Source organism: Octopus sinensis, linkage group LG4, assembly GCF_006345805.1.
Source record: "Octopus sinensis linkage group LG4, ASM634580v1, whole genome shotgun sequence".
In the NCBI taxonomy this organism is placed as follows: Eukaryota; Metazoa; Mollusca; class Cephalopoda; order Octopoda; family Octopodidae; genus Octopus; species Octopus sinensis.
In genome coordinates this window covers 99,149,547-99,162,046 of record NC_043000.1, presented here as the reverse complement: position 1 = coordinate 99,162,046, position 12,500 = coordinate 99,149,547, and the positions used below count along the sequence as shown (strand labels likewise).

Sequence of the window (12,500 nt, the reverse complement as noted above, 5' to 3'; positions counted from 1 at the left end):
ATATCTTATCAGACGTATATATCTCGTAGCCGAAAGGGAAGCTGTCGTTGCTGTCTCTGTCTCTCTACTATAGAATCAGATTCTAGTGCATAATATATTGTCTGTCATCTGGAATATTATAAAGCAAACACTCGTATCTCTTTCCATCTTTATATTCATACACACGACGGTACGTATTTGTGTGCTCGGGTAGTTCATGAATATGTATGTATATATGTATGTATACAAACACACATACACATACATATGTAAGTATGCATATGGTGTGTGTGTGTGAGTGTAAACCTAAAAAGAGGTTTAAGGACTATCATAAAGTCACTTGGAATGAATCCAAAGGCCATAGAAACCCTTGCTTCGAATGGAGCTGGATGGCGAACAAAAGTGTGGAATGGAGTGAAAGCGTTTGAGGAGGCCAGGATAAAATATGCAAAGACTCAAGAGAGATTTCAAGAAGAATGTTGCGATCGAAAAGGTGAATCTCAGTGACTTTCTTGATAAATGTATTATAGAGACCTGGTCCCACTAAATTTGAGGAGGCTCCATTGGCCACCACTGCCTGACTTCTATCTTTCAGGAAGTCATGTAACTCTCCAAGTTTTCCAGCTATACCAAAATCACGCAGTTTGCGATATAGCAAAGTCAAGGAATATTACGTCCATATTTGAGTTGTTGATTTACTGCTTCAACACCCAGTCATAGTACAGTGGGAGCTGTGTCAGGCAGCTCCTACCTGACGAAAACCATGCTGGGTATCACTCAGCAAGTCGTTTTCTTCAAGGAATGGGATTAGTTTCCCTCTGACTATTCGTTCCATGACGTTTCTCATGTGTGAAGTCAGAGAGATAAGCCTATAATTTTTGGCATCTGCTCTGCTTCCTCTTTTATGGATTGGGCATGTTATTCCCCCCTTCAGTTTGCTTAGCAGCTTACTTTGATTTTATTCTAATACGGGGCTGACTTGGTGCTTCAACTTAAGTACCCAATTCAATTGAATTTAAATTATTTATATCATATTTATATATATATATATTATATATATATATATATAATATATATATTATATATATATATATATATATACATATTTATACATATATACACATATATATGCATATATATAAAAATACATATATACATATATACATATATGCATATATATACATATATATACAAATATATGCACATATATATATATACATATATACATTTATATACATATATATATATATATATATATATATATATACATACATATATACATACATACATATATACATACATATATACATATATATGTATATATACATACATATATATATATATATATATATATATATATATTATATATATATATATATATATATATATATATACATACATACAAATACATCAACTTCACTATCAAAATCAAATCAAGTTACAATCAAATGGAAATTGTAGATGTGACCCCCGTGCCGGTGGAACGTAAAAAGCACCATCTGAACGTGATCGATGCCAGTGCTGTCTTCACTGGCTTCTGTGCCAGTGGTACATAAAAAACACCATCCGATCGTGGCCGATACCAACTTTCTTTGTGGTTAGATCGTAGGTGATGTTCTTCTAGCATATTGGATGTCCACTTAGTGGTTATCACTTCTTATACGCATGTATTACAATTTTTCTGAATTTTCAGATTTTCCTATATGCTAGGCTACTGGTTTAAATTAATGTTAATTAAATTAATATTCAATTTATCACCCTCATTATTTAAATTTTATATACATATATATATATATATAATATATATATATATATATATTATATATATATATATATATATATAATTATGCTGCATTTATTTCTAAATGTAGTATCTGTTTCCGTGAGAGTTGGCGGGCTGTTGGTAAGGGCATTTGAATTATAACGGCGGATATAATCGATTGAACCACACGTGTATTTATCGTTATGGTAAAATCTGGCGTGTGATTGAGTAGATTGTGTCCAGATAGTTTTGGCTGAGGAGCTACAAGTGAATTAGTGTGAGTAAAATTACATTTAATTCAGTAATAGCGAAACAAAATAATCTGTATTTTTGTTATTTTTATTTGCCCTGTTCGTTTGAGCTAACAATCGTGCTGACTTTCATGGGAAACATTTATTTTGTAGTTAAAACCTATTGGATCTATTTCTAGTGCTAGAGTGAGCCACATAGTGACTACTCTCTTATATTTATTTATGTATAAAATATTATAATATATTATAAAATATTATAATAACCCAGGTTTCTCTGTGCACTGGGCCACTTGGTGTTGAATTGGGATACTATTAAATTAGTATCTAATTCTCTCACCCTTATTATTAAATATATATATATATATATATATATATATATATATATATATATATCAGAAATATTAAATTTCTAAATATCTCATAGAGATATGTACGGTGGTGGAGCGATAGAGTGGTTGTATACTGTCAACTTAACGTGACAGTCTCGTATGGGAATTACACCACCGCCGTTTAGCCCTAGGAAGCATCGAACGCTTCCTATTGGCTTTGACACATTTTTCCCTTTCTGGACCCAGAAACATGCATGTCCCCAGGTGTGAATCTTGGCTGGTGGGGGTACTTACCTCCCCTTCACAAACATAAGGACACAGGGAAAAAATGTGTCAAAGCCGACAGGAAGCGTTCGATGCTTCCTAGGGCTAAACAGCGGTGTTGTAATTCCCACTGTCACGTTAAGTTGACGGTATACAACCCACTCTCTCTCTCTCTCTCTCTCTCTCTCTCTCTCTCTATATATATTATATATATATATATATATATATATATATATATATGTATATGCATAAATTCATATATATATATGCATATATATGTGTGTGTGGTGTATGTTTACGTATGTGTGTATGTGTATGTGTGTGAGTCCATTTGTGAGTTTGCCTGCGTGTGTGTATGAGAATGTATGTACGTTCCTCACAAACTAACACTCGTATGAATTACCAAACGCATAAATTGCACTTTTATTCCGTTGAGGAAGCCATTTTCCAAATGAAATACATTGTGCTTCCGACTCATTCCGTTTTGAATCCCAATTTTACCATGGTCAACATTGTATTTAAACCTTTTTGGGATACAAGGAGTACCAGTCGAGCATTGAGGTTGATAAAACAAGTACAAGTTCTTATACGCATGTATATATATACATATATATATATACTTATACCATATATATATATATATATAAATATATATATACATATATATATATGTATATATATATATGTCTCTATATATTTATGCGTATGTATGTATTGTATGTATGTATATGTATATATATATATGCATACGCATATAAATGTGTATATATATGTAGCTATGTACATACATCTGCATGTTTTAGTGTATATATGTATATTATAGATGGTTTGGTATGTGCATATACTTCTAAAGTATACGTAGTCCAACGTGATCATTTTTTAAAAAACGGATATAACTTTTAATGTATTAATTGATTAATATTTTACAAATAATTAATTACCCCAGGTATTTAGATTGTATCATTCTTTATAAGTTATTTTTGATTGAAGGTTTTCTTTGATTTTATAATAAACTTAGATAAACTTAGATATGTTTCGACCAAAGATTGGTCCAGGCCATGTCTAACTTAATAGCACCACCTGATAGGATTATTCGAATCCTGTTTAAGCCAAGTTTTGTTCAAGTAGTGAGTTCTTGTTGGGTGAGTTGTATCCAGTTTTGTTCAAGTAGTGAGTTCTTGTTGGGTGAGTTGTATCCAATTATGGGTGGCTTATCTGGTATTCTTTGAAGGAATCTATCCAGACTCTGTTTAAAGTTGATGGGATCCTTTTCCTCTTTGATCTCCCTCGGGACAATGTTAATAATAAGATAACTTTACTCCGTATTTTGTTCATTGGATGCAACTGGTTATTGTAAAGACCGTTGGTTGAAAGGACCAATGAAACAAAACCATTTTCAAATGTGTATCCATAAAACTAATTGTATATGCTTACTTACAACCTTATTTTTGTTCCATTCTAAACGAAACTGTCCGACGAACGGGAACGTGAAACACTAAGTAGCTGATTTTGTGATACTTTTGCTACTTTTTAATCAAGTATATATATATATATGTATATATATATATATATATATTTACACACACACACACACGCACACACACGTACATACACTTACATATATATGTGTGTGTGTGTGTGTACGTGTATGTATAGGTATATACAATTCGAAAACCCATTTCAACAAAAACAATACCACCAGCATCAACAGCAGAAACAATTTTAGAACTAAAAAAAATAATAATAAATAAATATAATGTGAAGAGAAATTATTCCGAATGTTTTATGTAATTTAGGTGATTGCTTGTTTTCCCTCTCGATACCATTAAGAACTGTACAGAAAACAGATATAAAATAAACAAGTGAACAGAAAACAAATCTAGCTAGAAATTTTCACTGCGTTTATTGATGTTGATATTAGTTTCACTTTATCTCAAATTTAAAAACAAAAAGAAATAAAAATAATTACAAAATACTTCCTAGATAAAGCAACTAGCCTTCAGTGCGTGGGTGTACGCGCATGTATACATATCTGCATGCATGTTTTCATATATATATATATATTATATATATATATATATATATATACGTTTAGAGAGATAGAGAAAGAGACAGAGAGACAGACAGAAAGATAGATAGATAGATAGATAGATAGATAGATATATATATATATATATATAGATAGATAGATAAATAGATAGATAGATAGTTGGATCGTCGAATAGATGTGTGTGTCTGCCTGTGTTTAAAAAGGCTAGGAACGGAAGCCGAATTTAATAGTCGCAGAAAAGAAACCTAACGAAAATTACTAATCAACAGGATTTCACTTGAAAATAGAAAAACCAAAAAGAAGCCTCATAACGTCACACAACCTATTAAAAAGGAAGAAATAAAGAAGAAAACAAAGCTGTGATCATTGATCGGAATTTCTATTTTTATATATTTTTGCTGAATAAAAGAATGTCAGAAAAAATCCCTATTAAAATGGATGACTGCTTTTGAAATAATTTAAAAAGGAAAAGAAAATAAAGAAGTCGTTAACCAAGATACCTAGACCGAAAATAAAATAATTTAGCTATTTTATGCCTAAGCGTAGCTGCATCTACAACTAATAGATATTTTAACACTTTCTTTATATTTCTTTATTTCTTTGTCTTCTTTCTTTTTATTTGAAATAGAAAAATGTTGAGCCTCACTTTTATTCTTAACTTGATACTATGTTAGAAGATGCGTGGAGAAGTGGCGGCAACTGACGGTTGATTAATCTAGTGTCTGGCTTTTGTAATCAATGTTCAAATCTCAGTCTCCACTATTTTTATGAGAAACTTAACGCTATCTTATGTGATGAGATGCAACGTTGAGGGTCAGAAGTTACTGCACGAAAAGATTAATCTAGTAGTATTTCAAATATTTTGAGTTTAACCCACTCAGAGTCGAATTTGTATTATACCCTCCGGCAACCGTAGTAAAGGTGTTTAGAAGAATTAAATCATATTTTCCCACAAATCTTTCACTTTTTGCTGCAGTAAGAAATCACTGTATATTGTGTTTAACATAGGCACAAAGCCTCACAAGTAATTTTTTCTAGTTTAGGAACACGCCTAAATGAAGTGGGAAGGACATTTGGTTACATCGGCTCCATCACTTGACGGTTACATTATTTTATTGATCCATAAAAGGATGAAATGTCATGTCAACTCGGAGGGATTTGAAGTCAAAATGTAACGAACCAAAAGAAGTAAAGGAAAGCATTTTGTCCGACGGTCTAATGAATTTGCCAATCCACCAATCTCTACAAACAGTGTATTAATATTAAATTGATCTGATATTTAAACGTAAAGGAACGCAACTAAATACCTTCTAAATACCTATCTTGTTATGTCAGATGATCTTTCAAACAAAATTAACTATTGTCACTCACAATGGTTATATTAATGATATTAATAAACATAGGCAAAAGCGATATGTTTTGGAAGCGGGAACATTTAAAGCAATTAGTCATGAAAACCTGAATCTACCACTCCACGCACGCTTACTGTTGTGAGATCTGCTATCCTCTGCAGTAAGCTAACTGAAATTTTGGGAGTTGTACCCATTGTTCGAAACGCTATAGATTTGAGTCACACAAATTTGAAAAAGAAGTACCAGCTCAAATAGATAAGATCCCAGGAGAACCATGTCTCAGAGAAATTCAGAAGATTAAACTAATCTTTACCACTTACAATCTTTCTTCAACAGTAAAATATTGAGTAACTGCAAGGCGGCAAGCTGGCAGAATCGTTAGCACGCCGGACAAAATGCCTAGCTGAATTTCGTCTGCCGCTACGTTCTGAGTTCAAATTCCGCCGAGGTCGACTTTGCCTTTCATCCTTTCGGGGTCGATTAAATAAGTACCAGTTACGCACTGGGTCGATATAATCGACTTAATCCGTTTGTCTGTCCTTGTTTGTCCTCTCTGTGTTTAGCCCCTTGTGGGGAGTAAAGAAATAGGTATTTCGTCAGTCTTTACGTTGTGAATTAAAATTCCGCCAAGATCGACTTTTCCTTTTATTCTGGACGAGTGACGGATAAGAGATGTTACAGTTTGACTGAAAGCTTGGGGAGGGGAAGTGGCAGAGGAAGTAGTGAAATATCTTCATGTAATACAACACAGATATTTAAATGGATAGAGTTTTTCTAAGGATGAGGGCAGTACTCATCAGAACAATCCTCTGGATTTCTCTGAGACATGGTTCTCCTGGGATCTTATCAAGATGTTTCTGACATCCCATTTTTTTCTATCATACTTAGGACACCTACAATAACAGGAACAGCCTTAAGATGCCACATTTTTTGTATTTCAATTTTCAGGTCCATTATATTAACTTAATTTATCAAATTCCTTTACACACACACACACATATATATCTATATATATATTATCAGTGGGAACACTTACGTCTATTGGACTACAAGTGTTTCCTTCCCTGTCTTCATTAATTATATGTGATCGAATAGCTTGGATCCTTCTGTTAGTGTTGACTGGAAAATCTCAGTCAACAACAACAACCTCGACTGGACTGCTTTTAATCACAGGACTGCTTGATCATATTCCAACAAAGTGACTGTCCATAATTTCTTTATACTTGAATATCTTAGGTATGAGCAGGTTTCGGAAATAATTTTTGCAACAGACTAGTAGTTGTCCCTGCATGCTCGTTTCCCTTCTCCACGCCACATTCTATCTTTGACTGCAGAAAAGCCCGCGGTCTTGGGCCGAATGGCCTTGGTAATGATATTGTAGCAGGGGTTGTTGTCAGAATACAAAGACCCATAGAAATATCACATGACATCTCCTTCCGAATCTCTAACAGGTCAGCCGACCACTCATCTTGAATTGGAACTTCTTATCCACCCTCGAAAGGGAATAAAAGGCAAGGTTGGCTTCGGTGGATTTGAGCTCAAGGAGTCGGAACAAATATCATAAGACATCTTATCCAATATTCTAACGACTCTATCAATCCGCTGCCCTCCAAACTTTATTTAGATATGATTAAATGAAGTAGAATTCCCAAACAAAGGTAAGCAATGCTAGGATATTGAAAAAATATCTCGAGATCCAAGCTAAGAATCTGGCATAAATATATGAAACAAAAAAACTACTTTAAATGATATAACATGAATAAATGAATAATAAGTAACAGTACTCTTGGAAATTCCATTCTATTTTGAAAACCATAAGATTATTAGAAGTTTAAAGTGAAGCATGAAATATATTATTTCTTTTGAAATAATATTCTTCTAAAGAATCTGATTGTACTGATTGTGTGCCTTCCCTATAGGTTGTACTGAAGGTGCAATCTTCGGAGGAAACATCTTTGAAAACGCTATTCTTTGTTATAACATTTATTATCTTTTATCTTGAGGGCCGTTATCTATTGTTCTTATCTTTTGCACTCCAGAAATAGCTATATAAACTAGTCTATGAAACAAAAAGCAAAGCAAAAGAAAAAGAATATAATTTTCATTGCCTTTCCACTGTGACTTTATAATTAAACTATTGAAAATTATTGAACAATGGAAAAGGTAAACGCCTTAAACAATTTTAACGTTGGAATGAAATAGAAAACATGTGTACAAGATCGTTCTACACTATGATTACAGTGGTAACTCTAACAATTCTTAATACATTGTACTACGTCTCTAATTTTATACTATTTTCGTATACATGGAACTTATAGTTCCAATGAATGAATCACAATAGCTATCCTACTGTGTCTCCGATAGTTACATAGTTTATATCATTTAGTTTCATAGTTTATCCGTCTTAAATATATGTTGTGTGTGTAATAGATTATATCTTCGATTTTGTATAATAGATAAGTATTACTTAACTTGACCGTAGCAGCATAATTTTATAGATTTGTTCTAGCATGGCCACAAGGCCACTCATTCCGTAAAAGTGGGGACACTTGATTAAGTTGATCTTTGCTATCCACTGGTACTAATTTTATCGGTTCTAAAATGATGAAAGATGAAGGTAACTTTGACAGAACTTAAACATAGAAGAGTTACCAATACTATCAGGCTGAGTACAAAGTAAGCAACGTTTTGGAACATGAAACTCATCACAATATATTTCAACAATGCGGAAATTTTATTCATCAGAGTGAGTACCATTACAATCAACACATTTTTGCCAACGAGTTACAAGTTTGCTTATTCCAGTAACATAAAAATCTGGAGTTCTGGAGCTGATGAACTCTTTGAACGCACTTCCAGCGTCGGTTTGACTTTTTAACTCCTCTCGCAGGAAACCATCAAGGTGCTTGAAAAAGTGGCAATCGGTAGGAGAAAGGATCTAGGGAATAAGGTGAGTAGAAAAGAACTTCGTAGCCAAGTTCCCTCAACTGTTGGAGTGTCATTAGTGAAACGTATGGTCGAGCATTGTCATGAAGAATGATTGGCCCTTATCTATTAACCAATCTGGGTTGGAGGAGCAGCGGTTTTTCGCTCATTTTGGCAATTGCATGGCAATATGTTTCTGCAGTAATGGTTTTTCCGAGTTTTAAGAAGTTATAGTGGATAAATCCAGCAGTACACCACCAGACAGTCGTCACAACTTTCTTTTTGAAGACTTCGGGTTTAGGAAAAGTTTTCGGTGCTTCATTTTGGTCCAACCACTGCGAAGAACGTTTTTATTATTGTACAGAATCCACTTTTCATCGCAAGTTACAATGCGGTCGAGAAATCGATCGGTCTGGTTACGGAAAAGAAGCGACGAGTAAATTTCATATCTGGACATTTTCTTATTTTCATTCAAATCGTGTTGTACCTATTTGTCGAGCTTTTTTGATTTTCCGATTGCATGCAAATGGTTTCAGGCAGTTTTTTGGCTACTTGAAGTTCTTTTGCCAATTTTCGAGTGGTTTTACGTGGATCTTTCTCAATGACGGTCTTTAATTGACCGTCATCAATGACTGATAGGCGTCCACTACGCTCACGATCTGCAAGGCACAGGTCTCCAGTGCGAAATCGTTTAAACCATTTTCGAGCTGACCACTCACTGGTCACTTCCTCACCAAACATTTCGTTGTTATCGCGAGTAGTTTCTGCTGCTTTACGTACTTTTTTGAGGTTGAATAGCAAAATTGCTCGAACATCGCTCTTTGACAGTTCCATTTCAGATGATTGTGACAACGATTTCTTTATTGTCCACATGGAACCAAACGTAGAGGGACGGTACAGATAAGGGAGAGGTCGATGGTACGTATGGTTTTTACACAGAGGTGGAAGGTTAATCCTTTTAGTAGATAAACAAATCATAAGCAAAACAATTACACAAACGATGAAGTGGAGGACAGGTTTTGCTTCGACTCGCAAGCCCTGTGTCACCACTGTATTCTTTAGCATAACCTTATGATACACGGTATGTGTTCATTCATTCGCAACAAACTCGCCACAACCTTCCATCTTTTCCATGTACACACACCAGGTGACAGGCATTTTCTCTCCATCCATATTTTCCTCTTAAGGTGGAAGATGGGGTAATGGACCAGTCCAAGGCTGGAGATGAGTGTGCTTTTCACGATTCCTTTCACACGGGTCATCCATATCGCTTCTTTCGTAATAGCGACCACAGCGAGAAAACAAGCCTTGCTTTCTTTGTTAAAAGTGGCAGGAGGAAAAATATTTACAGTCGGCCCGGAAGACAGTTGTACTCTTCCCAGCCGTGACAGCAGATACTCAACATAAACCCATATCTCAGAGATTTTGGTTATCCACGGATCCTGGCCCAAATGTCCGTCTGAACAGACTGGCTAGTTGATCCTCATTGAAGCCTAGGGTCTCCCCCAGGACGTCGTAACACTGAGCTGCTACCAATCCTCTATAGAAAGACACGGTAGAACCCCCGGCGCTGGCGTTGCCGGTGTGACTGATAAGCTTGAGTGCCTCACAACACTCCGCTTGCGAAGCACCCAACTTTGGTCTATACTTGATCCAAGGTTCACTCAAACTAGTAAGCTCAGGAAGTAACGACCGCACGAACGGAGTCCACACCTGTTCACCATCCAGGTAGAGCCACAGATGCCTCAGCCACCTGCGCAGAGGCTGAGGCATCTGTAGCTCTACCTGGATGGTGAACAGCCAAGGCATCCTTAGCCTACCCTTTAGTGGATGCTGGCAGCAGACAGAGCACTTTACATTAGGACTTCTACCCCTCCATAAAAAGCGGAAGAGAAGCCGCTCCAACTTGATCAGCTACGAACGCGGGCAAGACACGACAGTTAGGCAGTAGGTAATCACAGAAGCGATAAACAGTCCTGTGATCCCCGTCCTTCCTTTCAGAGCTGGCTGCCGCTCAGACTATGTCTGAGTTCGGTGGGTTACCCTGCTCGTTACCTCGCTCCAATTTTGTGGCGATTGTGTGTTCTGTTGATTGTCGTATTTTATGTTTTGTTGTAGGGTTAGTGGGGTTGGAGGGCGATAATAGTGGTGGTGGTGGTATTTTCCTCACTTTTCTGGAGTATATCCCCCACCCTTCGCCTTTGGCTTCTTCCATTTCCTCTTCCCCTGTTTCATTTTCAGATGTGTCCACACTTGGTTCTTCATCCTTTTGTTTTTCGACAGGTGGTGGAATCGCTGCTTTTTCACGGGGAGGTTGGCACTCGTCCCTAATGTGGCCTTTTTAGCCACACTTTTAGCATGAGACTTTCTCCCCTTTACCATGACTCTCAGCTTAGTCTCTCTCACCTGTATAGAATCTATGATGTTTTCTAAATCGGCAGGGGCTGCTTGTATAATTATCTCGAAGCCTTGCCCCTGTTAATTTTGCAATTCTAGCGCTTGGGCTTGGAGAATTGTGATTTTATCCTCCAAGCCGTTTATTATGGCTACCACCAGCCAAATGGGGTCTACATCGAGTGGGATGTCTCCTACCTTAATCTTGGAAGTCTACCTTCCAAGAAAAGTAGGTAGGAGTACTACTTCCGCCGTTTTTAATGGTGTTGTCGACGCTTGTTTCGCTTTTTCTTCCGTTTTAAACCGGACTTCTATTGTATGTCACTATGTCAATATGAATGCTGTTTTGGGAGACGAGGACTGTGGGGTATGCGGCTTTTGATTGTCTGCAAGTGAATGTGAAGGTGCTGGGTCAGTGTATGGAGGGGTGGAACAGAGGATGGTGTATGTTTTGCAGGGTGTTAATGGTGGAGAAATGACCTTTGTAAATGGGTTATAAATGAACGTGTAAGATGCTTGTTCTTTTTGTGTGAAGTTTGAGATTTTTTTTCTGGGGGAGTATCTTTTGTATCCCTTTTTCTTTTAGCAGCTGGTTCTTCCACGTTGCTGCTTCTTCCTCGTTGCATGATCTCGGTTGATTTTGTCTCCGGATAGGCTTCTTCCTAGGGTTCTGTTTTCGGGCTGCATTGTTGTGGTCTCGGTTACTTTTTGCTTTTCTCTTGGGATGTCTTGTGTTGGGTTGGTAACTCTGTTGGTCGGTTTCTTCCCCTGTGGTTTGTCTGTTAGGTTGGCGGGATTTTCAGAACTGACGCTTATTGGTTCTTCTGGTTGTAGTGGTGTGCTAGGAACAGGGTACGCCTCATGTTGCGAAACCTGAGAGCATTTGACCTTTAAGTGACCCTTTCCCCCACATTTATAACATTATAACACCTTGGGCTTCTGCCCTCTACTCTAATTCTGAGTTTAGTCTCGTCTGGTAGGACAATTTGATCTGAGATCTTTTCTAGGTCACTAGGAGTGACCTGGATTGTTATATCCAGGCCACAAGCCCACAATTTTTTTGTTGTGTCTTGGTTGCTTTCAATATTTTTCTTTCTTTTAAGTTCAACATTATTGCTGCTATCAACTACATCTCATCAATTTCAGGAGGGACTTCCCCAATTTTAATTCTGGAAGTCCTTCTTCCGAGATAAG

General features: G+C 36.4%; 1 protein-coding gene across 1 annotated transcript in view; it reads right to left on the bottom strand.

The window, feature by feature from the left end:
• LOC115210538 (glucagon-like peptide 1 receptor) overlaps window positions 1-12,500 on the bottom strand; it is a 455,844-nt gene that overhangs the window by 80,659 nt on the left and 362,685 nt on the right. The gene's annotated exons all lie outside the window — the stretch shown is intronic.